The sequence below is a fragment of the Narcine bancroftii genome, chromosome 4 (genome assembly GCF_036971445.1).
Source record: "Narcine bancroftii isolate sNarBan1 chromosome 4, sNarBan1.hap1, whole genome shotgun sequence".
Lineage (NCBI taxonomy): Eukaryota > Metazoa > Chordata > Chondrichthyes > Torpediniformes > Narcinidae > Narcine > Narcine bancroftii.
Genome location: NC_091472.1, coordinates 150,671,669 through 150,697,816, shown reverse-complemented (window position 1 = coordinate 150,697,816; position 26,148 = coordinate 150,671,669).

The following is a 26,148-nucleotide window of genomic DNA, read 5'->3' as shown; positions in this document are numbered from 1 at the left end:
TCAGAGGAGCATCAGAGGAGCATCAGAGGAGCATCAGAGGAGGATCAGAGGAGGATCAGAGGAGCATCAGAGGAGCATCAGAGGAGCATCAGAGGAGCATCAGAGGAGCATCAGAGGAGCATCACAGGAGCATCACAGGAGCATCAGTGGAGCATCATTGGAGCATCATTGGAGCATCAGAGGAGCATCAGAGGAGCATCAGAGGAGCAACAGAGGAGCATCAGAGGAGCATCAGAGGAGCATCAGAGGAGCATCAGAGGAGCATCAGAGGTGCATCAGAGGAGCATCTGAGGAGCATCAGAGGAGCATCATAGGAGCATCAGAGGAGCATCAGAGGTGCATCAGAGGAGCATCTGAGGAGCATCAGTGGAGATTCAGAGGAGCATCAGAGGAGCATCAGAGGTGCATCAGAGGAGCATCGAGCAGGAGCAGGAGCATCTGAGGTGCAGGAGCAGGAGCCGGAGCAGGAGCCGGAGCAGGAGCCGGAGCAGGAGCAGGAGCAGGAGCAGGAGCAGGAGCAGGAGCAGGAGCAGGGGCAGGAGCAGGAGCAGGAACAGGAGCAGGAGCAGGAGCAGGAGCAGGAGCAGGAGCAGGAGCATCAGAGGAGCATCAGAGGAGCATCAGAGGAACATCAGAGGAGCATCAGAGGAGCATCAGAGGAGCATCAGAGGAGCATCAGAGGAGCATCAGAGGAGCATCAGAGGAGCATCAGAGGAGCATCAGAGGAGCATCAGAGGAGCATCAGAGTAGCATCAGAGGAGAATCAGAGGAGCATTACAGGAGCATCAGAGGAACATCAGAGGAGCATCAGAGGAACATCAGAGGAGCATCAGAGGAGCATCAGAGGAGCATCAGAGGAGCATCAGAGGAGCATCAGAGGAGCATCAGAGTAGCATCAGAGGAGAATCAGAGGAGCATTACAGGAGCATCACAGGAGCATCAGAGGAGCATCAGTGGAACATCAGAGGAGGATCAGAGGATCATCAGAGGAGCATCAGAGGAGCATCAGAGGAGCATCAGCGGAGCATCAGAGGAGAATCAGAGGAGCATCAGAGGAGCATCACAGAGGCATCAGAGGAGCATCAGAGGAGCATCAGAGGAGCATCAGAGGAGCATCTAAGGAGCATCAGAGGAGTATCAGAGGAGCATCAGAGGAGCATCAGAGGTGCATCAGAGGAGCATCAGAGGTGCAGGAGCAGGAGCAGCAGCAGGAGCAGGAATAGGAGCAGGAGCAGGAGCAGGAGCAGGAGCAGGAGCAGGAGCAGGAGCAGGAGCAGGAGCAGGAGCAGGAGCAGGAGCAGGAGCAGGAGCAGGAGCAGGAGCAGGAGCATCAGAGGAGCATCAGAGGAGCATCAGAGGAGCATCAGAGGAGCATCAGAGGAGCATCAGAGGAGCATCAGAGGAGGATCAGAGGAGCATCAGAGTAGCATCAGAGGAGCCTCAGAGGAGCATCAGAGGAGCATCAGAGGAGCATCAGAGGAACAGCAGAGGAACAGCAGAGGAGCATCACAGGAGCATCAGAGGAGCATCACAGGAGCATCAGAGGAGCATCAGAGGAGCATCAGAGGAGCATCAGAAGAGAATCAGAGGAGCCTCAGAGGTGCCTCAGAGGAGCATCAGAGGAGCATCAGAGGAGCATCAGAGGAGCATCAGAGGAGCATCAGAGGAGCATCAGAGGAGGATCAGAGGAGCATCAGAGGAGCATCAGAGGAGCATCAGAGGAGGATCACAGGAGCATCAGAGGAGCATCACAGGAGCATCAGAGGACCATCAGAGGAGCATCAGAGGAGCATCAGAGGAGCATCAGAGGAGCATCAGAGGAGCATCAGAGGAGCCTCAGAGGAGCATCAGAGGAGCATCAGAGGAGCATCAGAGGAGCATCAGAGGAGCATCAGAGGAGCAGCAGAGGAGGATCAGAGGAGATTCAGAGGAGCATCAGAGGAGCATCAGAGGAGCATCAGAGGAGCATCAGAGGAGAATCAGAGTAGCATCAGAGTAGCATCAGAGGAGCATCAGAGGAGCATCAGAGGAGCATCAGAGGAGCATCAGAGGAGCATCAGAGGAGGATCAGAGGAGCATAAGAGGAGCATCAGAGGAGCATCAGAGGAGCATCAGAGGAGAATCAGAGGAGCATCAGATGACATCAGAGGAGCAGCAGAGGAGCATCAGAGGAGCATCACAGGAGCATCAGATGAGCATCAGAGGAGCATCAGAGGAGCATCAGAGGTGGATCAGAGGAGCATCAGAGGAGCCTCAGAGGAGCATCAGAGTAGCATCAGAGGAGAATCAGAGGAGCATCAGATGAGCATCAGAGGAGCAGCAGAGGAGCATCAGAGGAGCATCACAGGAGCATCAGAGGAGCATCAGAGGAGTATCAGAGGAGCATCAGAGGAGCATCAGAGGAGCATCAGAGGAGCATCAGAGGAGCATCAGAGGAGCCTCAGAGGAGCATCAGAGGAGCATCAGAGGAGCATCAGAGTAGCATCAGAGGAGGATCAGAGGAGCATCAGAGGAGCATCAGAGGAGCATCAGAGGAGCATCAGAGGAGCATCAGAGGAGCATCAGAGGAGAATCAGATCAGCATCAGAGGAGCAGCAGAGGAGCATCAGAGGAGCATCACAGGAGCATCAGAGGAGCATCAGAGGAGCATCAGAGGAGCATCACAGGAGCATCAGAGGAGCATCAGAGGAGCATCAGAGGAGCATCAGAGGAGCATCAGAGGAGCATCAGAGGAGCCTCAGAGGAGCATCAGAGGAGCATCAGAGGAGCATCAGAGGAGCATCAGAGGAGCATCAGAGGAGGATCAGAGGAGCATCAGAGGAGCATCAGATGAGCAGGAGCAGGAGCAGGAGCAGGAGCATGAGCAGGAGCATCAGAGGTCATCAGAGGAGCATCAGAGGAGCAGGAGCAGGAGCAGGAGCATCAGAGGAGCATCAGAGGAGCATCAGAGGAGCATCAGAGGAGCGTCAGAGGAGCATCAGAGGAGCATCAGAGGAGCATCAGAGGAGCATCAGAGGAGCATCAGAGGAGCATCAGTGGAGCATCAGAGAAGCATCAGTGGAGCATCAGAGGAGGATCAGAGGAGCATCAGAGGAGCATCAGAGGAGCATCAGAGGAGTATCAGAGGAGCATCAGAGGAGCATCAGAGGAGCATCAGAGGAGCAGGAGCAGGAGCAGGAGCAGGAGCAGGAGCAGGAGCAGGAGCAGGAGCAGGAGCAGGAGCATCAGAGGAGCATCAGAGGAGCATCAGAGGAGCATCAGAGGAGCATCAGTGGAGCATCAGAGGAGGATCAGAGGAGCATCAGAGGAGCATCAGAGGAGCATCAGAGGAGCATCAGAGGAGCATCAGAGGAGCATCAGAGGAGCGTCAGAGGAGCATCAGAGGAGGATCAGAGGAGCATCAGAGGAGCATCAGAGGGGCATCAGAGGAGCATCAGAGGAGCATCAGAGGAGCATCAGAGGAGCATCAGAGGAGGATCAGAGGAGCATCAGAGGAGCATCAGAGGAGCAGGAGTAGGAGCATGAGCATCAGAGGAGCATCAGAGGAGCATCAGAGGAGCATCAGAGGAGCATCAGAGGAGCATCAGAGGAGCATCTGAGGAGCATCAGAGGAGTATCAAAGGAGCATCAGAGGAGCATCTGAGGAGCATCAGAGGAGTATCAGAGGAGCATCAGAGGAGCATCAGAGGTGCATGAGAGGAGCATCAGAGGTGCATCAGAGGAGCATCAGAGGAGCATCAGAGGAGCATCAGAGGAGCATCAGAGGAGCATCTGAGGAGCATCAGAGGAGTATCAGAGGAGCATCAGAGGAGCATCAGAGGAGCATCAGAGGAGCATCTGAGGAGCATCAGAGGAGTATCAGAGGAGCATCAGAGGAGCATCAGAGGTGCATCAGAGGAGCATCAGAGGTGCAGGAGCAGGAGCAGGAGCAGGAACAGGGAGCAGGAGCAGGAGCAGGAGCAGGAGCAGGAGCAGGAGCAGGAGAAGGAGCAGGAGCAGGAGCAGGAGCAGGAGCAGGAGCAGGAGCAGGAGCAGGAGCAGGAGCAGGAGCAGGAGCAGGAGCAGGAGCAGGAGCAGGAGCAGGAGCATCAGAGGAGCATAGGAGGAGCATCAGAGGACCATCAGAGGAGCATCAGAGGAGCATCAGAGGAGCATCGGAGGAGCATCAGAGGAGGATCAGAGGAGAATCAGAGGAGCATCAGAGGAGCATCAGAGGAGCATCAGAGGAGCATCAGAGGAGCATCAGAGGAGCATCAGAGGAGCATCAGAGGAGCCTCAGAGGAGCATCAGAGGAGCATCAGAGGAGCATCAGATGAGCATCAGAGGAACAGCAGAGGAGCATCAGAGGAGCATCACAGGAGCATCAGAGGAGCATCAGAGGAGCATCAGAGGAGCTTCAGAGGAGCATCAGAGGAGCATCAGAGGAGCATCAGAGGAGCATCAGAGGAGCATCAGAGGAGCATCAGAGAAGCATCAGAGGAGCATCAGAGGAGGATCAGAGGAGCATCAGAGGAGCATCAGAGAAGCCTCAGAGGAGCATCAGAGGAGCATCAGAGGAGCAACAGAGGAGCATCAGAGGAGCAGCACAGGAGCATCAGAGGAGGATCACAGGAGCATCAGAGGAGCATCAGAGGAGCATCAGAGGAGCATCAGAGGAGCATCAGAGGAGCCTCAGAGGAGCCTCAGAGGAGCATCAGAGGAGTATCAGAGGAGCATCAGATGAGCATCAGAGGAGCATCAGAGGAGCATCAGAGGAGGATCAGAGTAGCATCAGAGGAGAATCAGAGGAGCATCAGAGGAGCATCAGAGGAGCATCAGAGTAGCATCAGAGGAGCATCAGAGGAGCATCAGAGGAGCCTCAGAGGAGCAACAGAGGAGCATCAGAGGAGCATCAGAGGAGCATCAGAGGAGCATCAGAGGAGCATCAGAGGAGCCTCAGAGGAGCCTCAGAGGAGCCTCAGAGGAGCATCAGAGGAGCATCAGAGGAGCATCAGAGGAGCATCAGAGGAGCATCAGAAGAGCATCAGTGGAGCATCAGAGGAGCATCAGAGGAGCATCAGGGGAGCATCAGAGGAGCAAAAGAGGAGCATCAGAGGAGCATCAGAGGAGCATCAGAGGAGCATCAGAGGAGCATCAGAGGAGCATCAGAAGAGCATCAGTGGAGCATCAGAGGTGCATCAGAGGAGCATCAGAGGTGCAGGAGCAGGAGCAGGAGCAGGAACAGGAGCAGGAGCAGGAGCAGGAGCAGGAGCAGGAGCAGGAGCAGGAGAAGGAGCAGGAGCAGGAGCAGGAGCAGGAGCAGGAGCAGGAGCAGGAGCAGGAGCAGGAGCAGGAGCAGGAGCAGGAGCAGGAGCAGGAGCAGGAGCAGGAGCAGGAGCATCAGAGGAGCATAGGAGGAGCATCAGAGGACCATCAGAGGAGCGTCAGAGGAGCATCAGAGGAGCATCGGAGGAGCATCAGAGGAGGATCAGAGGAGCATCAGAGGAGCATCAGAGGAGCATCAGAGGAGCATCAGAGGAGCATCAGAGGAGCATCAGAGGAGCATCAGAGGAGCATCAGAGGAGCATCAGAGGAGCATCAGAGGAGCATCAGAGGAGCATCAGAGGAGCATCAGAGGAGGATCAGAGGAGCATCAGAGGAGCATCAGAGGAGCCTCAGAGGAGCATCAGAGGAGCATCAGAGGAGCATCAGAGGAGCATCAGAGGAGCATCAGAGGAGCCTCAGAGGAGCATCAGATGAGTATCAGAGGAGCATCAGATGAGCATCAGAGGAGCATCAGAGGAGCATCAGAGGAGGATCAGAGGAGCATCAGAGGAGCATCAGAGGAGCATCAGAGGAGCATCAGAGGAGCATCAGAGGAGCATCAGAGGAGCATCAGAGGAGCATCAGAGGAGCCTCAGAGGAGCCTCAGAGGAGCCTCAGAGGAGCATCAGAGGAGCATCAGAGGAGCATCAGAGGAGCATCAGAGGTGCATCAGAAGAGCATCAGTGGAGCATCAGAGGAGCATCAGAGGAGCATCAGGGGAGCATCAGAGGAGCAACAGAGGAGCATCAGAGGAGCATCAGAGGAGCATCAGAGGTGCATCAGAGGAGCATCAGAGGAGCATCAGAGGAGCATCAGTGGAGCATCAGAGGAGCATCAGAGAAACATCAGAGGAGCATCAGAGGAGCATCAGAGGAGCATCAGAGGAGCAGGAGCAGGAGCAGGAGCAGGAGCAGGAGCAGGAGCAGGAGCAGGAGCAGGAGCAGGAGCAGGAGCATCAGAGGAGCATCAGATGAGCAGGAGCAGGAGCAGGAGCAGGAGCAGGAGCATCAGAGGAGTATCAGAGGAGCATCAGTGGAGCAGGAGCAGGAGCAGGAGCATCAGAGGAGCATCAGAGGAGCATCAGAGGAGCATCAGAGGAGCATCAGAGGAGCATCAGAGGAGCATCAGAGGAGCCCCAGAGGAGCCTCAGAGGAGCCTCAGAGGAGCATCAGAGGAGCATCAGAGGAGCCCCAGAGGAGCCTCAGAGGAGCCTCAGAGGAGCATCAGAGGAGCATCAGAGGAGCATCAGAGGAGCATCAGAGGAGCCTCAGAAGAGCATCAGAGGAGCATCAGAGGAGCATCAGAGGAGCATCAGAGGAGCATCAGAGGAGCATCAGAGGAGCATCAGAGGAGCATCAGGGGAGCATCAGAGGAGCATCAGAGGATGATCAGAGGAGCATCAGAGGAGCATCAGAGGAGCATCAGAGGAGCATCAGAGGAGCATCAGAGGAGCATCAGAGGAGCATCAAAGGAGCATCAGAGGAGCATCAGAGGAGCATCAGAGGAGCATCAGAGGTGCATCAGAGGAGCATCTGAGGAGCATCAGAGGAGCATCAGAGGAGCATCAGAGGAGCATCAGAGGTGCATCAGAGGAGCATCGAGCAGGAGCAGGAGCATCAAAGGTGCAGGAGCAGGAGCCGGAGCAGGAGCAGGAGCAGGAGCAGGAGCAGGAGCAGGAGCAGGAGCAGGAGCAGGAGCAGGAGCATCAGAGGAGCATCAGATGAGCAGGAGCAGGAGCAGGAGCAGGAGCAGGAGCATCAGAGGAGTATCAGAGGAGCATCAGTGGAGCAGGAGCAGGAGCAGGAGCATCAGAGGAGCATCAGAGGAGCATCAGAGGAGCATCAGTGGAGCATCAGAGGAGCATCAGAGGAGCATCAGAGGAGCCCCAGAGGAGCCTCAGAGGAGCCTCAGAGGAGCATCAGAGGAGCATCAGAGGAGCCCCAGAGGAGCCTCAGAGGAGCCTCAGAGGAGCATCAGAGGAGCATCAGAGGAGCATCAGAGGAGCATCAGAGGAGCCTCAGAAGAGCATCAGAGGAGCATCAGAGGAGCATCAGAGGAGCATCAGAGGAGCATCAGAGGAGCATCAGAGGAGCATCAGAGGAGCATCAGAGGATCATCAGAGGAGCAACAGAGGAGCATCAGAGGAGCATCAGAGGAGCATCAGAGGAATATCAGAAGAGCATCAGAGGAGCATCAGAGGAGCATCAGAGGAGCATCAGAGGAGCATCAGAGGAGGATCAGAGGAGGATCAGAGGAGCATCAGAGGAGCATCAGAGGAGCATCAGAGGAGCATCAGAGGAGCATCAGAGGAGCATCAAAGGAGCATCAGAGGAGCATCAGAGGAGCATCAGAGGAGCATCAGAGGTGCATCAGAGGAGCATCTGAGGAGCATCAGAGGAGCATCAGAGGAGCATCAGAGGAGCATCAGAGGTGCATCAGAGGAGCATCGAGCAGGAGATGGAGCATCAGAGGTGCAGGAGCAGGAGCCGGAGCAGGAGCAGGAACAGGAGCAGGAGCAGGAGCAGGAGCAGTAGCAGGAGCAGGAGCAGGGGCAGGAGCAGGAGCAGGAGCAGGAGCAGGAGCAGGAGCAGGAGCAGGAGCAGGAGCAGGAGCAGGAGCAGGAGCAGGAGCAGGAGCAGGAGCAGGAGCAGGAGCAGGAGCATCAGAGGAGCATCAGAGGAGCATCAGAGGAGCATCAGAGGAGCATCAGAGGAGCATCAGAGGAGCATCAGAGGAGCATCAGATGAGGATCAGAGGAGCATCAGAGGAGCATCAGAGGAGCCTCAGAGGAGCATCAGAGGAGCATCAGAGGAGCATCAGAGGAACAGCAGAGGAACAGCAGAGGAGCATCACAGGAGCATCAGAGGAGCATCACAGGAGCGTCACAAGAGCATCAGAGGAGCATCAGAGGAGCATCAGAGAGGTATCAGAAGAGAAACAGAGGAGCCTCAGAGGAGCCTCAGAGGAGCATCAGAGGAGCATCAGAGGAGCATCAGAGGAGCATCAGAGGAGCATCAGAGGAGCATCAGAGGAGCATCAGAGGAGGATCAGAGGAGTATCAGAGGAGCATCAGAGGAGCATCAGAGGAGGATCACAGGAGCATCAGAGGAGCATCACAGGAGCATCAGAGGAGCATCAGAGGAGCATCAGAGGAGCATCAGAGGAGCATCAGAGGAGCCTCAGAGGAGCATCAGAGGAGCATCAGAGGAGCATCAGAGGAGCATCAGAGGAGCATCAGAGGAGCATCAGAGGAGCATCAGAGGAGCATCAGAGGAGCATCAGAGGAGCCTCAGAGGAGCCTCAGAGGAGCCTCAGAGGCATCAGAGGAGCATCAGAGGAGCATCAGAGGAGCATCAGAGGAGCATTAGAAGAGCATCAGTGGAGCATCAGAGGAGCATAAGAGGAGCATCAGGGGAGCATCAGAGGAGCAACAGAGGAGCATCAGAGGAGCATAAGAGGAGCATCAGAGGAGCATCAGAGGAGCATCAGAGGAGCATCAGAGGAGCATCAGTGGAGCATCAGAGGAGCATCAGAGGAACATCAGAGGAGCATCAGAGGAGCATCAGAGGAGCATCAGAGGAGCAGGAGCAGGAGCAGGAGCAGGAGCAGGAGCAGGAGCAGGAGCAGGAGCAGGAGCAGGAGCAGGAGCAGGAGCAGGAGCAGGAGCAGGAGCATCAGAGGAGCATCAGATGAGCAGGAGCAGGAGCAGGAGCAGGAGCAGGAGCATCAGAGGAGTATCAGAGGAGCATCAGTGGAGCAGGAACAGGAGCAGGAGCATCAGAGGAGCATCAGAGGAGCATCAGAGGAGCATCAGAGGAGCATCAGAGGTGCATCAGAGGAGCATCAGAGGAGCCCCAGAGGAGCCTCAGAGGAGCCTCAGAGGAGCATCAGTGGAGCATCAGAGGAGCATCAGAGGAGCATCAGAGGAGCATCAGAGGAGCCTCAGAGGAGCATCAGAGGAGCATCAGAGGAGCATCAGAGGAGCATCAGAGGAGCATCAGAGGAGCATCAGAGGAGCATCAGAGGATCATCAGAGGAGCAACAGAGGAGCATCAGAGGAGCATCAGAAGAGCATCAGAGGAGCATCAGAGGAGGATCAGAAGAGCATCAGAGGAGCATCAGAGGAGCATCAGAGGAGCATCAGAGGAGCATCAGAGGAGGATCAGAGGGGGATCAGAGGAGCATCAGAGGAGCATCAGAGGAGCATCAGAGGAGCATCAGAGGAGCATCAGAGGAGCATCAGAGGAGCATCAAAGGAGCATCAGAGGAGCATCACAGGAGCATCAGAGGAGCATCATTGGAGCATCATTGGAGCATCAGAGGAGCATCAGAGGAGCATCAGAGGAGCATCAGAGGAGCAACAGAGGAGCATCAGAGGAGCATCAGAGGAGCATCAGTGGTGCATCAGAGGAGCATCTGAGGAGCATCAGAGGAGCATCAGAGGAGCATCAGAGGAGCATCAGAGGTGCATCAGAGGAGCATCTGAGGAGCATCAGAGGAGCATCAGAGGAGCATCAGAGGAGCATCAGAGGTGCATCAGAGGAGCATCGTGCAGGAGCAGGAGCATCAGAGGTGCAGGAGCAGGAGCCGGAGCAGGAGCAGGAGCAGGAGCAGGAGCAGGAGCAGGAGCAGTAGCAGGAGCAGGAGCAGGGGCAGGAGCAGGAGCAGGAGCAGGAGCAGGAGCAGGAGCAGGAGCAGGAGCAGGAGCAGGAGCAGGAGCAGGAGCAGGAGCAGGAGCAGGAGCAGGAGCAGGAGCATCAGAGGAGCATCAGAGGAGCATCAGAGGAGCATCGAGCAGGAGCAGGAGCATCAGAGGTGCAGGAGCAGGAGCCGGAGCAGGAGCAGGAGCAGGAGCAGGAGCAGGAGCAGTAGCAGGAGCAGGAGCAGGGGCAGGAGCAGGACCAGGAGCAGGAGCAGGAGCAGGAGCAGGAGCAGGAGCAGGAGCAGGAGCAGGAGCAGGAGCATCAGAGGAGCATCAGAGGTGCATCAGAGGAGCATCGAGCAGGAGCAGGAGCATCAGAGGTGCAGGAGCAGGAGCCGGAGCAGGAGCAGGAGCAGGAGCAGGAGCAGGAGCAGGAGCAGTAGCAGGAGCAGGAGCAGGGGCAGGAGCAGGAGCAGGAGCAGGAGCAGGAGCAGGAGGAGGAGCAGGAGCAGGAGCAGGAGCAGGAGCAGGAGCAGGAGCAGGAGCAGGAGCATCAGAGGAGCATCAGAGGAGCATCAGAGGAACATCAGAGGAGCATCAGAGGAGCATCAGAGGAGCATCAGAGGAGCATCAGAGGAGCATCAGAGGTGCATCAGAGGAGCATCGAGCAGGAGATGGAGCATCAGAGGTGCAGGAGCAGGAGCCGGAGCAGGAGCAGGAACAGGAGCAGGAGCAGGAGCAGGAGCAGTAGCAGGAGCAGGAGCAGGGGCAGGAGCAGGAGCAGGAGCAGGAGCAGGAGCAGGAGCAGGAGCAGGAGCAGGAGCAGGAGCAGGAGCAGGAGCAGGAGCAGGAGCAGGAGCAGGAGCAGGAGCAGGAGCATCAGAGGAGCATCAGAGGAGCATCAGAGGAGCATCAGAGGAGCATCAGAGGAGCATCAGAGGAGCATCAGAGGAGCATCAGATGAGGATCAGAGGAGCATCAGAGGAGCATCAGAGGAGCCTCAGAGGAGCATCAGAGGAGCATCAGAGGAGCATCAGAGGAACAGCAGAGGAACAGCAGAGGAGCATCACAGGAGCATCAGAGGAGCATCACAGGAGCGTCACAAGAGCATCAGAGGAGCATCAGAGGAGCATCAGAGAGGTATCAGAAGAGAAACAGAGGAGCCTCAGAGGAGCCTCAGAGGAGCATCAGAGGAGCATCAGAGGAGCATCAGAGGAGCATCAGAGGAGCATCAGAGGAGCATCAGAGGAGCATCAGAGGAGGATCAGAGGAGTATCAGAGGAGCATCAGAGGAGCATCAGAGGAGGATCACAGGAGCATCAGAGGAGCATCACAGGAGCATCAGAGGAGCATCAGAGGAGCATCAGAGGAGCATCAGAGGAGCATCAGAGGAGCCTCAGAGGAGCATCAGAGGAGCATCAGAGGAGCATCAGAGGAGCATCAGAGGAGCATCAGAGGAGCATCAGAGGAGCATCAGAGGAGCATCAGAGGAGCATCAGAGGAGCCTCAGAGGAGCCTCAGAGGAGCCTCAGAGGCATCAGAGGAGCATCAGAGGAGCATCAGAGGAGCATCAGAGGAGCATTAGAAGAGCATCAGTGGAGCATCAGAGGAGCATAAGAGGAGCATCAGGGGAGCATCAGAGGAGCAACAGAGGAGCATCAGAGGAGCATAAGAGGTGCATCAGAGGAGCATCAGAGGAGCATCAGAGGAGCATCAGAGGAGCATCAGTGGAGCATCAGAGGAGCATCAGAGGAACATCAGAGGAGCATCAGAGGAGCATCAGAGGAGCATCAGAGGAGCAGGAGCAGGAGCAGGAGCAGGAGCAGGAGCAGGAGCAGGAGCAGGAGCAGGAGCAGGAGCAGGAGCAGGAGCAGGAGCAGGAGCAGGAGCATCAGAGGAGCATCAGATGAGCAGGAGCAGGAGCAGGAGCAGGAGCAGGAGCATCAGAGGAGTATCAGAGGAGCATCAGTGGAGCAGGAACAGGAGCAGGAGCATCAGAGGAGCATCAGAGGAGCATCAGAGGAGCATCAGAGGAGCATCAGAGGTGCATCAGAGGAGCATCAGAGGAGCCCCAGAGGAGCCTCAGAGGAGCCTCAGAGGAGCATCAGTGGAGCATCAGAGGAGCATCAGAGGAGCATCAGAGGAGCATCAGAGGAGCCTCAGAGGAGCATCAGAGGAGCATCAGAGGAGCATCAGAGGAGCATCAGAGGAGCATCAGAGGAGCATCAGAGGAGCATCAGAGGATCATCAGAGGAGCAACAGAGGAGCATCAGAGGAGCATCAGAAGAGCATCAGAGGAGCATCAGAGGAGGATCAGAAGAGCATCAGAGGAGCATCAGAGGAGCATCAGAGGAGCATCAGAGGAGCATCAGAGGAGGATCAGAGGGGGATCAGAGGAGCATCAGAGGAGCATCAGAGGAGCATCAGAGGAGCATCAGAGGAGCATCAGAGGAGCATCAGAGGAGCATCAAAGGAGCATCAGAGGAGCATCACAGGAGCATCAGAGGAGCATCATTGGAGCATCATTGGAGCATCAGAGGAGCATCAGAGGAGCATCAGAGGAGCATCAGAGGAGCAACAGAGGAGCATCAGAGGAGCATCAGAGGAGCATCAGTGGTGCATCAGAGGAGCATCTGAGGAGCATCAGAGGAGCATCAGAGGAGCATCAGAGGAGCATCAGAGGTGCATCAGAGGAGCATCTGAGGAGCATCAGAGGAGCATCAGAGGAGCATCAGAGGAGCATCAGAGGTGCATCAGAGGAGCATCGTGGAGGAGCAGGAGCATCAGAGGTGCAGGAGCAGGAGCCGGAGCAGGAGCAGGAGCAGGAGCAGGAGCAGGAGCAGGAGCAGTAGCAGGAGCAGGAGCAGGGGCAGGAGCAGGAGCAGGAGCAGGAGCAGGAGCAGGAGCAGGAGCAGGAGCAGGAGCAGGAGCAGGAGCAGGAGCAGGAGCAGGAGCAGGAGCAGGAGCAGGAGCATCAGAGGAGCATCAGAGGAGCATCAGAGGAGCATCGAGCAGGAGCAGGAGCATCAGAGGTGCAGGAGCAGGAGCCGGAGCAGGAGCAGGAGCAGGAGCAGGAGCAGGAGCAGTAGCAGGAGCAGGAGCAGGGGCAGGAGCAGGAGCAGGAGCAGGAGCAGGAGCAGGAGCAGGAGCAGGAGCAGGAGCAGGAGCAGGAGCAGGAGCATCAGAGGAGCATCAGAGGTGCATCAGAGGAGCATCGAGCAGGAGCAGGAGCATCAGAGGTGCAGGAGCAGGAGCCGGAGCAGGAGCAGGAGCAGGAGCAGGAGCAGGAGCAGGAGCAGTAGCAGGAGCAGGAGCAGGGGCAGGAGCAGGAGCAGGAGCAGGAGCAGGAGCAGGAGGAGGAGCAGGAGCAGGAGCAGGAGCAGGAGCAGGAGCAGGAGCAGGAGCAGGAGCAGGAGCAGGAGCATCAGAGGAGCATCAGAGGAGCATCAGAGGAACATCAGAGGAGCATCAGAGGAGCATCAGAGGAGCATCAGAGGAGCATCAGAGGAGCATCAGAGGAGCATCAGAGGAGAATCAGAGAAGCATCACAGGAGCATCACAGGAGCATCAGACGAGCATCAGTGGAGCATCAGAGGAGGATCAGAGGATCATCAGAGGAGCATCAGAGGAGCATCAGAGGAGCATCAGCGGAGCATCAGAGGAGAATCAGAGGAGCATCAGAGGAGCATCACAGAGGCATCAGAGGAGCAACAGAGGAGCATCAGAGGAGCATCAGAGGAGCATCTAAGGAGCATCAGAGGAGTATCAGAGGAGCATCAGAGGAGCATCAGAGGTGCATCAGAGGAGCATCAGAAGTGCAGGAGCAGGAGCAGGAGCAGGAGCAGGAGCAGGAGCAGGAGCAGGAGCAGTAGCAGGAGCAGGAGCAGGGGCAGGAGCAGGAGCAGGAGCAGGAGCAGGAGCAGGAGCAGGAGCAGGAGCAGGAGCAGGAGCAGGAGCAGGAGCAGGAGCAGGAGCAGGAGCAGGAGCAGGAGCATCAGAGGAGCATCAGAGGAGCATCAGAGGAGCATCAGAGGAGCATCAGAGGAGGATCAGAGGAGGATCAGAGGAGCATCAGAGAAGCATCAGAGGAGCATCAGAGGAGCATCAGAGGAGCATCAGAGGAGCATCAAAGGAGCATCAGAGGAGCATCAGAGGAGCATCAGAGGAGCATCAGAGGTGCATCAGAGGAGCATCTGAGGAGCATCAGAGGAGCATCAGAGGAGCATCAGAGGAGCATCAGAGGTGCATCAGAGGAGCATCGAGCAGGAGCAGGAGCATCAGAGGTGCAGGAGCAGGAGCCAGAGCAGGAGCAGGAGCAGGAGCAGGAGCAGGAGCAGGAGCAGTAGCAGGAGCAGGAGCAGGGGCAGGAGCAGGAGCAGGAGCAGGAGCAGGAGCAGGAGCAGGAGCAGGAGCAGGAGCAGGAGCAGGAGCAGGAGCAGGAGCAGGAGCAGGAGCATCAGAGGAGCATCAGAGGAGCATCAGAGGAACATCAGAGGAGCATCAGAGGAGCATCAGAGGAGCATCAGAGGAGCATCAGAGGAGCATCAGAGGAGCATCAGAGGAGAATCAGAGAAGCATCACAGGAGCATCACAGGAGCATCAGAGGAGTATCAGTGGAGCATCAGAGGAGGATCAGAGGATCATGAGAGGAGCATCAGAGGAGCATCAGAGGAGCATCAGCGGAGCATCAGAGGAGAATCAGAGGAGCATCAGAGGAGCATCACAGAGGCATCAGAGGAGCAACAGAGGAGCATCAGAGGAGCATCAGATGAGCATCTAAGGAGCATCAGAGGAGTATCAGAGGAGCATCAGAGGAGCATCAGAGGTGCATCAGAGGAGCATCAGAGGTGCAGGAGCAGGAGCAGGAGCAGGAGCAGGAGCAGGAGCAGGAGCAGGAGCAGGAGCAGGAGCAGGAGCAGGAGCAGGAGCAGGAGCAGGAGCAGGAGCAGGAGCAGGAGCAGGAGCAGGAGCAGGAGCAGGAGCAGGAGCAGGAGCAGGAGCAGGAGCAGGAGCAGGAGCAGGAGCAGGAGCAGGAGCAGGAGCAGGAGCAGGAGCAGGAGCAGGAGCAGGAGCATCAGAGGAGCATCAGAGGAGCATCAGAGGAGCATCAGAGGAGCATCAGAGGAGCATCAGAGGAGGATCAGAGGAGCATCAGAGGAGCATCAGAGGAGCATCAGAGGAGCATCAGAGGAGCATCAGAGGAGCATCAGAGGAGCATCAGAGGAGCATCAGAGGAGCATCAGATGAGGATCAGAGGAGCATCAGAGGAGCATCAGAGGAGCCTCAGAGGAGCATCAGAGGAGCATCAGAGGAGCATCAGAGGAACAGCAGAGGAACAGCAGAGGAGCATCACAGGAGCATCAGAGGAGCATCACAGGAGCGTCACAAGAGCATCAGAGGAGCATCAGAGGAGCATCAGAGAGGTATCAGAAGAGAAACAGAGGAGCCTCAGAGGAGCCTCAGAGGAGCATCAGAGGAGCATCAGAGGAGGATCAGAGGAGCATCAGAGGAGCATCAGAGGAGCATCAGAGGAGGATCACAGGAGCATCAGAGGAGCATCACAGGAGCATCAGAGGAGCATCAGAGGAGCATCAGAGGAGCATCAGAGGAGCATCAGAGGAGCCTCAGAGGAGCATCAGAGGAGCATCAGAGGAGCATCAGAGGAGCATCAGAGGAGCATCAGAGGAGCCTCAGAGGAGCCTCAGAGGAGCATCAGAGGAGCATCAGAGGAGCATCAGAGGAGCATCAGAGGAGCATCAGAGGAGCCTCAGAGGAGCCTCAGAGGAGCCTCAGAGGAGCATCAGAGGAGCATCAGAGGAGCATCAGAGGAGCATCAGAGGAGCATTAGAAGAGCATCAGTGGAGGATCAGAGGAGCATAAGAGGAGCATCAGGGGAGCATCAGAGGAGCAACAGAGGAGCATCAGAGGAGCATAAGAGGAGCATCAGAGGAGCATCAGAGGAGCATCAGAGGAGCATCAGAGGAGCATCAGTGGAGCATCAGAGGAGCATCAGAGGAACATCAGAGGAGCATCAGAGGAGCATCAGAGGAGCATCAGAGGAGCAGGAGCAGGAGCAGGAGCAGGAGCAGGAGCAGGAGCAGGAGCAGGAGCAGGAGCAGGAGCAGGAGCAGGAGCAGGAGCAGGAGCAGGAGCAGGAGCAGGAGCATCAGAGGAGCATCAGATGAGCAGGAGCAGGAGCAGGAGCAGGAGCAGGAGCATCAGAGGAGTATCAGAGGAGCATCAGTGGAGCAGGAACAGGAGCAGGAGCATCAGAGGAGCATCAGAGGAGCATCAGAGGAGCATCAGAGGAGCATCAGAGGAGCATCAGAGGAGCATCAGAGGAGACCCAGAGGAGCCTCAGAGGAGCCTCAGAGGAGCATCAGTGGAGCATCAGAGGAGCATCAGAGGAGCATCAGAGGAGCATCAGAGGAGCCTCAGAGGAGCATCAGAGGAGCATCAGAGGAGCATCAGAGGAGCATCAGAGGAGCATCAGAGGAGCATCAGAGGATCATCAGAGGAGCAACAGAGGAGCATCAGAGGAGCATCAGAAGAGCATCAGAGGAGCATCAGAGGAGCATCAGAAGAGCATCAGAGGAGCATCAGAGGAGCATCAGAGGAGCATCAGAGGAGCATCAGAGGAGGATCAGAGGGGGTTCAGAGGAGCATCAGAGGAGCATCAGAGGAGCATCAGAGGAGCATCAGAGGAGCATCAGAGGAGCATCAGAGGAGCATCAAAGGAGCATCAGAGGAGCATCACAGGAGCATCAGACGAGCATCAGAGGAGCATCAGAGGAGCATCAGAGGAGCATCAGAGGAGCATCAGAGGAGCATCAGAGGAGGATCAGAGGAGCATCAGAGGAGCAGCAGAGGAGCATCAGAGGAGCATCAGAGGAGCATCAGAGGAGCATCAGAGGAGCATCAGAGGAGCATCAGAGGAGCATCAGATGAGGATCAGAGGAGCATCAGAGGAGCATCAGAGGAGCCTCAGAGGAGCATCAGAGGAGCATCAGAGGAGCATCAGAGGAACAGCAGAGGAACAGCAGAGGAGCATCACAGGAGCATCAGAGGAGCATCACAGGAGCGTCACAAGAGCATCAGAGGAGCATCAGAGGAGCATCAGAGAGGTATCAGAAGAGAAACAGAGGAGCCTCAGAGGAGCCTCAGAGGAGCATCAGAGGAGCATCAGAGGAGCATCAGAGGAGCATCAGAGGAGCATCAGAGGAGCATCAGAGGAGCATCAGAGGAGGATCAGAGGAGCATCAGAGGAGCATCAGAGGAGCATCAGAGGAGGATCACAGGAGCATCAGAGGAGCATCACAGGAGCATCAGAGGAGCATCAGAGGAGCATCAGAGGAGCATCAGAGGAGGATCAGAGGGGGATCAGAGGAGCATCAGAGGAGCATCAGAGGAGCATCAGAGGAGCATCAGAGGAGCATCAGAGGAGCATCAGAGGAGCATCAAAGGAGCATCAGAGGAGCATCACAGGAGCATCAGAGGAGCATCAGAGGAGCATCAGAGGTGCATCAGAGGAGCATCGTGCAGGAGCAGGAGCATCAGAGGTGCAGGAGCAGGAGCCGGAGCAGGAGCAGGAGCAGGAGCAGGAGCAGGAGCAGGAGCAGTAGCAGGAGCAGGAGCAGGGGCAGGAGCAGGAGCAGGAGCAGGAGCAGGAGCAGGAGCAGGAGCAGGAGCAGGAGCAGGAGCAGGAGCAGGAGCAGGAGCAGGAGCAGGAGCAGGAGCAGGAGCATCAGAGGAGCATCAGAGGAGCATCAGAGGAGCATCGAGCAGGAGCAGGAGCATCAGAGGTGCAGGAGCAGGAGCCGGAGCAGGAGCAGGAGCAGGAGCAGGAGCAGGAGCAGTAGCAGGAGCAGGAGCAGGGGCAGGAGCAGGAGCAGGAGCAGGAGCAGGAGCAGGAGCAGGAGCAGGAGCAGGAGCAGGAGCAGGAGCAGGAGCATCAGAGGAGCATCAGAGGTGCATCAGAGGAGCATCGAGCAGGAGCAGGAGCATCAGAGGTGCAGGAGCAGGAGCCGGAGCAGGAGCAGGAGCAGGAGCAGGAGCAGGAGCAGGAGCAGTAGCAGGAGCAGGAGCAGGGGCAGGAGCAGGAGCAGGAGCAGGAGCAGGAGCAGGAGCAGGAGCATGAGCAGGAGCAGGAGCAGGAGCAGGAGCAGGAGCAGGAGCAGGAGCAGGAGCAGGAGCAGGAGCATCAGAGGAGCATCAGAGGAGCATCAGAGGAACATCAGAGGAGCATCAGAGGAGCATCAGAGGAGCATCAGAGGAGCATCAGAGGAGCATCAGAGGAGCATCAGAGGAGAATCAGAGAAGCATCACAGGAGCATCACAGGAGCATCAGAGGAGCATCAGTGGAGCATCAGAGGAGGATCAGAGGATCATCAGAGGAGCATCAGAGGAGCATCAGAGGAGCATCAGCGGAGCATCAGAGGAGAATCAGAGGAGCATCAGAGGAGCATCACAGAGGCATCAGAGGAGCAACAGAGGAGCATCAGAGGAGCATCAGAGGAGCATCTAAGGAGCATCAGAGGAGTATCAGAGGAGCATCAGAGGAGCATCAGAGGTGCATCAGAGGAGCATCAGAAGTGCAGGAGCAGGAGCAGGAGCAGGAGCAGGAGCAGGAGCAGGAGCAGGAGCAGGAGCAGGAGCAGGAGCAGGAGCAGGAGCAGGAGCAGGAGCAGGAGCAGGAGCAGGAGCAGGAGCATCAGAGGAGCATCAGAGGAGCATCAGAGGAGCATCAGAGGAGCATCAGAGGAGCATCAGAGGAGCATCAGAGGAGCATCAGAGGAGGATCAGAGGAGCATCAGAGGAGCATCAGAGGAGCATCAGAAGAGCATCAGAGGAGCATCAGAGGAGCATCAGAGGAGCATCAGATGAGGATCAGAGGAGCATCAGAGGAGCATCAGAGGAGCCTCAGAGGAGCATCAGAGGAGCATCAGAGGAGCATCAGAGGAACAGCAGAGGAACAGCAGAGGAGCATCACAGGAGCATCAGAGGAGCATCACAGGAGCATCACAGGAGCATCAGAGGAGCATCAGAGGAGCATCAGAGGAGCATCAGAAGAGAATCAGAGGAGCCTCAGAGGAGCCTCAGAGGAGCCTCAGAGGAGCATCAGAGGAGCATCAGAGGAGCATCAGAGGAGCATCAGAGGAGCATCAGAGGAGCATCAGAGGAGCATCAGAGGAGCATCAGAGGAGCATCAGAGGAGCATCAGAGGAGGATCAGAGGAGCATCAGAGGAGCATCAGAGGAGCATCAGAGGAGCATCAGAGGAGCATCAGAGGAGCATCAGAGGAGCATCAGAGGAGCATCAGAGGAGCATCAGATGAGGATCAGAGGAGCATCAGAGGAGCATCAGAGTAGCCTCAGAGGAGCATCAGAGGAGCATCAGAGGAGCATCAGAGGAACAGCAGAGGAACAGCAGAGGAGCATCAGAGGAGCATCAGAGGAGCATCACAGGAGCGTCACAAGAGCATCAGAGGAGCATCAGAGGAGCATCAGAGAGGTATCAGAAGAGAAACAGAGGAGCCTCAGAGGAGCCTCAGAGGAGCATCAGAGGAGCATCAGAGGAGCATCAGAGGAGCATCAGAGGAGCATCAGAGGAGCATCAGAGGAGCATCAGAGGAGGATCAGAGGAGCATCAGAGGAGCATCAGAGGAGCATCAGAGGAGGATCACAGGAGCATCAGAGGAGCATCACAGGAGCATCAGAGGAGCATCAGAGGAGCATCAGAGGAGCATCAGAGGAGCATCAGAGGAGCCTCAGAGGAGCATCAGAGGAGCATCAGAGGAGCATCAGAGGAGCATCAGAGGAGCATCAGAGGAGCCTCAGAGGAGCATCAGAGGAGCATCAGAGGAGCATCAGAGGAGCATCAGAGGAGCATCAGAGGAGCATCAGAGGAGCCTCAGAGGAGCCTCAGAGGAGCCTCAGAGGCATCAGAGGAGCATCAGAGGAGCATCAGAGGAGCATCAGAGGAGCATTAGAAGAGCATCAGTGGAGCATCAGAGGAGCATAAGAGGAGCATCAGGGGAGCATCAGAGGAGCAACAGAGGAGCATCAGAGGAGCATAAGAGGAGCATCAGAGGAGCATCAGAGGAGCATCAGAGGAGCATCAGAGGAGCATCAGTGGAGCATCAGAGGAGCATCAGAGGAACATCAGAGGAGCATCAGAGGAGCATCAGAGGAGCATCAGAGGAGCAGGAGCAGGAGCAGGAGCAGGAGCAGGAGCAGGAGCAGGAGCAGGAGCAGGAGCAGGAGCAGGAGCAGGAGCAGGAGCAGGAGCAGGAGGAGCATCAGATGAGCAGGAGCAGGAGCAGGAGCAGGAGAAGGAGCATCAGAGGAGTATCAGAGGAGCATCAGTGGAGCAGGAACAGGAGCAGGAGCATCAGAGGAGCATCAGAGGAGCATCAGAGGAGCATCAGAGGAGCATCAGAGGTGCATCAGAGGAGCATCAGAGGAGCCCCAGAGGAGCCTCAGAGGAGCCTCAGAGGAGCATCAGTGGAGCATCAGAGGAGCATCAGAGGAGCATCAGAGGAGCATCAGAGGAGCCTCAGAGGAGCATCAGAGGAGCATCAGAGGAGCATCAGAGGAGCATAAGAGGAGCATCAGAGGAGCATCAGAGGAGCATCAGAGGATCATCAGAGGAGCAACAGAGGAGCATCAGAGGAGCATCAGAGGAGCATCAGAGGAGGATCAGAAGAGGATCAGAGGAGCATCAGAGGAGCATCAGAGGAGCATCAGAGGAGCATCAGAGGAGGATCAGAGGGGGATCAGAGGAGCATCAGAGGAGCATCAGAGGAGCATCAGAGGAGCATCAGAGGAGCATCAGAGGAGCATCAAAGGAGCATCAGAGGAGCATCACAGGAGCATCAGAGGAGCATCATTGGAGCATCATTGGAGCATCAGAGGAGCATCAGAGGAGCATCAGAGGAGCATCAGAGGAGCAACAGAGGAGCATCAGAGGAGCATCAGAGGAGCATCAGAGGAGCATCAGAGGTGCATCAGAGGAGCATCTGAGGAGCATCAGAGGAGCATCAGAGGAGCATCAGAGGAGCATCAGAGGTGCATCAGAGGAGCATCTGAGGAGCATCAGAGGAGCATCAGAGGAGCATCAGAGGAGCATCAGAGGTGCATCAGAGTAGCATCGTGCAGGAGCAGGAGCATCAGAGGTGCAGGAGCAGGAGCCGGAGCAGGAGCAGGAGCAGGAGCAGGAGCAGGAGCAGGAGCAGTAGCAGGAGCAGGAGCAGGGGCAGGAGCAGGAGCAGGAGCAGGAGCAGGAGCAGGAGCAGGAGCAGGAGCAGGAGCAGGAGCAGGAGCAGGAGCAGGAGCAGGAGCAGGAGCAGGAGCAGGAGCATCAGAGGAGCATCAGAGGAGCATCAGAGGAGCATCGAGCAGGAGCAGGAGCATCAGAGGTGCAGGAGCAGGAGCCGGAGCAGGAGCAGGAGCAGGAGCAGGAGCAGGAGCAGTAGCAGGAGCAGGAGCAGGGGCAGGAGCAGGAGCAGGAGCAGGAGCAGGAGCAGGAGCAGGAGCAGGAGCAGGAGCAGGAGCAGGAGCAGGAGCATCAGAGGAGCATCAGAGGTGCATCAGAGGAGCATCGAGCAGGAGCAGGAGCATCAGAGGTGCAGGAGCAGGAGCCGGAGCAGGAGCAGGAGCAGGAGCAGGAGCAGGAGCAGGAGCAGTAGCAGGAGCAGGAGCACGGGCAGGAGCAGGAGCAGGAGCAGGAGCAGGAGCAGGAGCAGGAGCAGGAGCAGGAGCAGGAGCAGGAGCAGGAGCAGGAGCAGGAGCAGGAGCAGGAGCAGGAGCAGGAGCATCAGAGGAGCATCAGAGGAGCATCAGAGGAACATCAGAGGAGCATCAGAGGAGCATCAGAGGAGCATCAGAGGAGCATCAGAGGAGAATCAGAGAAGCATCACAGGAGCATCACAGGAGCATCAGAGGAGTATCAGTGGAGCATCAGAGGAGGATCAGAGGATCATGAGAGGAGCCTCAGAGGAGCCTCAGAGGAGCCTCAGAGGAGCATCAGAGGAGCATCAGAGGAGCATCAGAGGAGCATCAGAGGAGCATCAGAGGAGCATCAGAGGAGCATCAGAGGAGCATCAGAGGAGCATCAGAGGAGCATCAGAGGAGGATCAGAGGAGCATCAGAGGAGCATCAGAGGAGCATCAGAGGAGCATCAGAGGAGCATCAGAGGAGCATCAGAGGAGCATCAGAGGAGCATCAGAGGAGCATCAGATGAGGATCAGAGGAGCATCAGAGGAGCATCAGAGTAGCCTCAGAGGAGCATCAGAGGAGCATCAGAGGAGCATCAGAGGAACAGCAGAGGAACAGCAGAGGAGCATCAGAGGAGCATCAGAGGAGCATCACAGGAGCGTCACAAGAGCATCAGAGGAGCATCAGAGGAGCATCAGAGAGGTATCAGAAGAGAAACAGAGGAGCCTCAGAGGAGCCTCAGAGGAGCATCAGAGGAGCATCAGAGGAGCATCAGAGGAGCATCAGAGGAGCATCAGAGGAGCATCAGAGGAGCATCAGAGGAGGATCAGAGGAGCATCAGAGGAGCATCAGAGGAGCATCAGAGGAGGATCACAGGAGCATCAGAGGAGCATCACAGGAGCATCAGAGGAGCATCAGAGGAGCATCAGAGGAGCATCAGAGGAGCATCAGAGGAGCCTCAGAGGAGCATCAGAGGAGCATCAGAGGAGCATCAGAGGAGCATCAGAGGAGCATCAGAGGAGCCTCAGAGGAGCATCAGAGGAGCATCAGAGGAGCATCAGAGGAGCATCAGAGGAGCATCAGAGGAGCATCAGAGGAGCCTCAGAGGAGCCTCAGAGGAGCCTCAGAGGCATCAGAGGAGCATCAGAGGAGCATCAGAGGAGCATCAGAGGAGCATTAGAAGAGCATCAGTGGAGCATCAGAGGAGCATAAGAGGAGCATCAGGGGAGCATCAGAGGAGCAACAGAGGAGCATCAGAGGAGCATAAGAGGAGCATCAGAGGAGCATCAGAGGAGCATCAGAGGAGCATCAGAGGAGCATCAGTGGAGCATCAGAGGAGCATCAGAGGAACATCAGAGGAGCATCAGAGGAGCATCAGAGGAGCATCAGAGGAGCAGGAGCAGGAGCAGGAGCAGGAGCAGGAGCAGGAGCAGGAGCAGGAGCAGGAGCAGGAGCAGGAGCAGGAGCAGGAGCAGGAGCAGGAGGAGCATCAGATGAGCAGGAGCAGGAGCAGGAGCAGGAGAAGGAGCATCAGAGGAGTATCAGAGGAGCATCAGTGGAGCAGGAACAGGAGCAGGAGCATCAGAGGAGCATCAGAGGAGCATCAGAGGAGCATCAGAGGAGCATCAGAGGTGCATCAGAGGAGCATCAGAGGAGCCCCAGAGGAGCCTCAGAGGAGCCTCAGAGGAGCATCAGTGGAGCATCAGAGGAGCATCAGAGGAGCATCAGAGGAGCATCAGAGGAGCCTCAGAGGAGCATCAGAGGAGCATCAGAGGAGCATCAGAGGAGCATAAGAGGAGCATCAGAGGAGCATCAGAGGAGCATCAGAGGATCATCAGAGGAGCAACAGAGGAGCATCAGAGGAGCATCAGAGGAGCATCAGAGGAGGATCAGAAGAGGATCAGAGGAGCATCAGAGGAGCATCAGAGGAGCATCAGAGGAGCATCAGAGGAGGATCAGAGGGGGATCAGAGGAGCATCAGAGGAGCATCAGAGGAGCATCAGAGGAGCATCAGAGGAGCATCAGAGGAGCATCAAAGGAGCATCAGAGGAGCATCACAGGAGCATCAGAGGAGCATCATTGGAGCATCATTGGAGCATCAGAGGAGCATCAGAGGAGCATCAGAGGAGCATCAGAGGAGCAACAGAGGAGCATCAGAGGAGCATCAGAGGAGCATCAGAGGAGCATCAGAGGTGCATCAGAGGAGCATCTGAGGAGCATCAGAGGAGCATCAGAGGAGCATCAGAGGAGCATCAGAGGTGCATCAGAGGAGCATCTGAGGAGCATCAGAGGAGCATCAGAGGAGCATCAGAGGAGCATCAGAGGTGCATCAGAGTAGCATCGTGCAGGAGCAGGAGCATCAGAGGTGCAGGAGCAGGAGCCGGAGCAGGAGCAGGAGCAGGAGCAGGAGCAGGAGCAGGAGCAGTAGCAGGAGCAGGAGCAGGGGCAGGAGCAGGAGCAGGAGCAGGAGCAGGAGCAGGAGCAGGAGCAGGAGCAGGAGCAGGAGCAGGAGCAGGAGCAGGAGCAGGAGCAGGAGCAGGAGCAGGAGCATCAGAGGAGCATCAGAGGAGCATCAGAGGAGCATCGAGCAGGAGCAGGAGCATCAGAGGTGCAGGAGCAGGAGCCGGAGCAGGAGCAGGAGCAGGAGCAGGAGCAGGAGCAGTAGCAGGAGCAGGAGCAGGGGCAGGAGCAGGAGCAGGAGCAGGAGCAGGAGCAGGAGCAGGAGCAGGAGCAGGAGCAGGAGCAGGAGCAGGAGCATCAGAGGAGCATCAGAGGTGCATCAGAGGAGCATCGAGCAGGAGCAGGAGCATCAGAGGTGCAGGAGCAGGAGCCGGAGCAGGAGCAGGAGCAGGAGCAGGAGCAGGAGCAGGAGCAGTAGCAGGAGCAGGAGCACGGGCAGGAGCAGGAGCAGGAGCAGGAGCAGGAGCAGGAGCAGGAGCAGGAGCAGGAGCAGGAGCAGGAGCAGGAGCAGGAGCAGGAGCAGGAGCAGGAGCATCAGAGGAGCATCAGAGGAGCATCAGAGGAACATCAGAGGAGCATCAGAGGAGCATCAGAGGAGCATCAGAGGAGCATCAGAGGAGAATCAGAGAAGCATCACAGGAGCATCACAGGAGCATCAGAGGAGTATCAGTGGAGCATCAGAGGAGGATCAGAGGATCATGAGAGGAGCATCAGAGGAGCATCAGAGGAGCATCAGCGGAGCATCAGAGGAGAATCAGAGGAGCATCAGAGGAGCATCACAGAGGCATCAGAGGAGCAACAGAGGAGCATCAGAGGAGCATCAGATGAGCATCTAAGGAGCATCAGAGGAGTATCAGAGGAGCATCAGAGGAGCATCAGAGGTGCATCAGAGGAGCATCAGAGGTGCAGGAGCAGGAGCAGGAGCAGGAGCAGGAGCAGGAGCAGGAGCAGGAGCAGGAGCAGGAGCAGGAGCAGGAGCAGGAGCAGGAGCAGGAGAAGGAGCAGGAGCAGGAGCAGGAGCAGGAGCAGGAGCAGGAGCAGGAGCAGGAGCAGGAGCAGGAGCAGGAGCAGGAGCAGGAGCAGGAGCAGGAGCATCAGAGGAGCATCAGAGGAGCATCAGAGGAGCATCAGAGGAGCATCAGAGGAGCATCAGAGGAGCATCAGAGGAGGATCAGAGGAGCATCAGAGGAGCATCAGAGGAGCATCAGAGGAGCATCAGAGGAGCATCAGAGGAGCATCAGAGGAGCATCAGAGGAGCATCAGATGAGGATCAGAGGCGCATCAGAGGAGCATCAGAGGAGCCTCAGAGGAGCATCAGAGGAGCATCAGAGGAGCATCAGAGGAACAGCAGAGGAACAGCAGTGGAGCATCACAGGAGCATCACAGGAGCATCACAGGAGCGTCACAAGAGCATCAGAGGAGCATCAGAGGAGCATCAGAGAGGTATCAGAAGAGAAACAGAGGAGCCTCAGAGGAGCCTCAGAGGAGCATCAGAGGAGCATCAGAGGAGCATCAGAGGAGCATCAGAGGAGCATCAGAGGAGCATCAGAGGAGCATCAGAGGAGGATCAGAGGAGCATCAGAGGAGCATCAGAGGAGCATCAGAGGAGGATCACAGGAGCATCAGAGGAGCATCACAGGAGCATCAGAGGAGCATCAGAGGAGCATCAGAGGAGCATCAGAGGAGCATCAGAGGAGCCTCAGAGGAGCATCAGAGGAGCATCAGAGGAGCATCAGAGGAGCATCAGAGGAGCATCAGAGGAGCCTCAGAGGAGCCTCAGAGGAGCATCAGAGGAGCATCAGAGGAGCATCAGAGGAGCATCAGAGGAGCCTCAGAGGAGCCTCAGAGGAGCCTCAGAGGAGCATCAGAGGAGCATCAGAGGAGCATCAGAGGAGCATCAGAGGAGCATTAGAAGAGCATCAGTGGAGGATCAGAGGAGCATAAGAGGAGCATCAGGGGAGCATCAGAGGAGCAACAGAGGAGCATCAGAGGAGCATAAGAGGAGCATCAGAGGAGCATCAGAGGAGC